The sequence below is a fragment of the Pinus tabuliformis genome, chromosome 7 (assembly GCF_031772625.1).
Source record: "Pinus tabuliformis cultivar Carrire ecotype Pingquan chromosome 7, CPIR1, whole genome shotgun sequence".
NCBI lineage: Eukaryota > Viridiplantae > Streptophyta > Pinopsida > Pinales > Pinaceae > Pinus > Pinus tabuliformis.
In genome coordinates this window covers 790,191,044-790,194,453 of record NC_142293.1, presented here as the reverse complement: position 1 = coordinate 790,194,453, position 3,410 = coordinate 790,191,044, and the positions used below count along the sequence as shown (strand labels likewise).

General features: G+C 39.2%; 1 pseudogene across 1 annotated transcript; it reads left to right on the top strand.

Annotated features, from left to right (window-relative positions):
- The first annotated feature begins 1,321 nt into the window (after positions 1-1,321).
- Positions 1,322-2,942, top strand: LOC149249934 (xyloglucan endotransglucosylase protein 1-like; annotated as a pseudogene). Its single transcript, XR_016266805.1, has 4 exons — positions 1,322-1,738; positions 1,848-1,948; positions 2,073-2,266; positions 2,383-2,942. The product of XR_016266805.1 is annotated as a xyloglucan endotransglucosylase protein 1-like (transcript).
- The last annotated feature ends 468 nt before the right edge of the window (positions 2,943-3,410 follow it).

Genomic DNA, 3,410 nt, shown 5'->3' with positions numbered 1-3,410 from the left:
CACAGATCAAGGGCAGATATGTGGTAATGCTCACTTGGAAATATTGGGTTTTCCACATAACATTGTGGTTGTAAGACCTTAAGGCATTGGATGTCGGATTTGAAGCTTGGCGTACCTGGATTATGGGCTCCCTTATGCACATTTGGAAGCGGAAGATTAAAATAGTGAATCTTGCTCTCAAAAAATAAGAAAATAACTCATTCGCATCCCAAAATATAGAGAAACAACTACTTGAATCACATCACAAAGTATAGAAAGTGAACAAGTTGCAGAATAATTGCAACAAGATGAACTGAAAATTTGTCAAAATATTTGGATGGTTGGATATTGTACAAGGATGGCGAAGGTGAGGTAGCAAGAAGGAGTTGCCACAGGGGCGTTGATTCTGCTACTTCATCGAGATTTTCTTAAGGTGGAGCACAATATTAATTTGTTAACAGACATTGCAATTGATATTGTAGAGTTCATTCACGCCACTACTGTTACGATAAGAGTCCAATCTTTATATCTAATAAGATTTTAGGAAGAAGAAAAAAAAAAAACTTGTTTTAGGTTAAATCGTATAATGATGGTATCCAAGTTTTCCTAGGTTAAACTTTAGAGTTGAACAATATATTAAAAAGTCAAATTATCCTAAGCAAATGGTAATTATCCTAAAAAGAAAATGACTATAACCTAGAAGATAAACTACGCCTCATACAAGCCCTAGAATACGTTTGTGACTTGCCTTTAACACAACCTAGGTGATGAGTGATGAATATCCTAAGTGAGGAGAGGCATAAATTAATGGAGATGGATGGGGAGCATTGCATGTTGAGAAATACAGTTTTGAATTTGTGCAATGCTCCACCTTGAATAGCTTCAAACGCGAGTCTTCATAGACCTTTTTTATATCTATAAAATTGTAAACGCGAGTCTTCATCATCATTAATAATGATAATCTTGGAAGAAAAAATTCCATTTATCATCATTAAAAAAAGAAGAAGAAGAAAGAAGTAGAATTGATGATGAAGACCAGCGTTTCTCGGCGCCATTGTGAGGCCCAAGGAGGCCGGTAGTGGGTGAAGAGTGAAGCAAAAGAACAACCGAGAAATATTTTCTGTAGAATCCAATGTAATAATAAACACACATCAATTATTGAAGTAATTGGCAATATAAAAGCAGAAAAATTATTGAATATAGTTGGCGGTGGGAGGAAGTAATGGTGCTGCGCTGTATGAAAGTGAAAATGCCAGTTGGATGTTGCAAGAGTTGAGCTGGAAATCTGAAACGCGGAGACTGAAAAAGCTGCGGAGTGATGAGTTGGAACGCACAAATAGACGGAGATATGTTGGTTTTCTGAAGGCAAAGAGCGAAACAATGGAAATCAAATCAGGTGGCTGCCTCTATGCCTCTTCTTCGTCGGATGTTTCCTCGCTCCATCCATCCCTTCCCTTCCCCACGCGCTGATGCCATAAGCCCTCCCTTTCTATATAAACCCTCACTCACCCCAAACCCTTCCATCATCTCCACACATTTATTCTCATTTCTTGAACTGCAGCTCTGCATCGCAAACTCTTTTCCCAATCCTTAATCGGCATGGACACACCTCTTCACCTCCTCTTTCTTTTATTAGCCTTCTCGGCAGCTCTTGCTTCTGCAAATTTCTACAATGATGTCGACATTACATGGGGCAATGATCGTGCTAAAATCCTTGACAATGGACAACAGTTGCAGCTTACTCTTGACCGCTCTTCAGGTACCATTTGAAGTTCTGCTTTTCTTCTGCTACCTACGCCTTTTTCTTCTGTCAATTAACTTCAGCTAAGATAAGATAAGCTAATCTTAATATTCTTCTTTGATGACAGGTTGTGGTATTCAATCCAAGCAAGAGTATCTATTTGCCAAGATTGATATCCAACTCAAGTTGGTACCTGGCAACTCTGCAGGCACAGTCACAACCTTTTATGTAATTAACTCCACCTTATTTGAATTCAATTAATTATTAGCACTACCTTGGTTCATTAGACTGAAGGCGTATAACTTCTTCTGCTAACATGTTTGTTTGTTGTTGCTCTTATGGCTGTCTGCAGCTATCATCTCAAGGTCCCAAACACGACGAAATAGACCTCGAATTTCTGGGCAACCTGTCTGGAGATCCTTATGTTTTGCACACTAATGTCTTTGCTCAAGGCCTTGGTGGGCGTGAGCAGCAATTTTACTTGTGGTTCGACCCAACCCTGGATTTCCACACTTACTCCGTGCTCTGGACATCAAACCAAATTATGTATGTATTCTCAGCACTCTTTGCATTCATTCTTTTTCTTTCAATATTACTGAAAACAATACAGTGACCTCTCAAACTAGTCCATGACCCTGACATTCTTGTAATTTGTTGTTCAGATTTTCTGTAGACGGGAGTCCTGTTCGAGTGTTTAAGAACAGGGAGACAGAGTTGGGTAAAGTGGATAGCAATTATCATTATCCCAAAACCCAAGCAATGAGGGTCTAGACTCTACTCCAGCCTTTGGAATGCAGATGATTGGGCAACCAGGGGTGGGCTTGTGAAGACCGACTGGACTAAAGCTCCCTTTGTTGCATCCTTCCGCAATTTCAGTGCTGCCGCTACTTCTTCTTTTGACGCCGCAGCAGAGGAGGTGGCTTTGGAATCGAACCAAGAACAGAGGCAGAGGCTCCAGTGGGTACGAAAGAACTACATGATCTACGATTATTGTGCAGACACCAAGAGATTCCCCCAGGGACCGCCTCCCGAATGCAAATAAAACCTCAATCCTTTGAATTCAGAGAATGAACTCTGAATTCTTTCCTTTCAAGTATTCTGATTCATTTCTATTACATTAATTCCTTCATTCTTTCTCAGACACACATGTAAAATATTGGAGGGTATCAATCATTTCATTTTGGAACTGCTATACAAAAGCGAGATTCTTTCGATGATTCAATGGCCACAGCGTTTCCTTTAGGGTTTCCATGTGTTAGCGTTTTACCTTTTTGAATATCTATAACTCTTTTCTAAAGCTGTCGGATCCAAATCAAGAAAACAGAAAGACACGGTCAAGACAGATATATGTTTCACACATTTTAAGATTTCAAAAATGTTTCCTCTCACAGTAGCATTTATTTATTTACAAAAGTATGTACTGACTGCAACACATAATAATACTATCTTTTCCCAACCTAACCGCTGAACCATTCCCAACCCTCTAATCTAGAAATTTCCCTGCAAGAGGGAAAGCTAATGAGAACCGAGTCTTTCAAAGCATTTCCATTGAATTCTTGCAAAGCTAATGAGAACCGAGTCTTTAAAAGCATTTCCATTGAATTCAGTTATTCAGAGAATGAATTTGAATTTGAATTTGAATTTTGGATACTGCCCCTTCCACCGATTCTTTCCTTCCAATTATGATTTT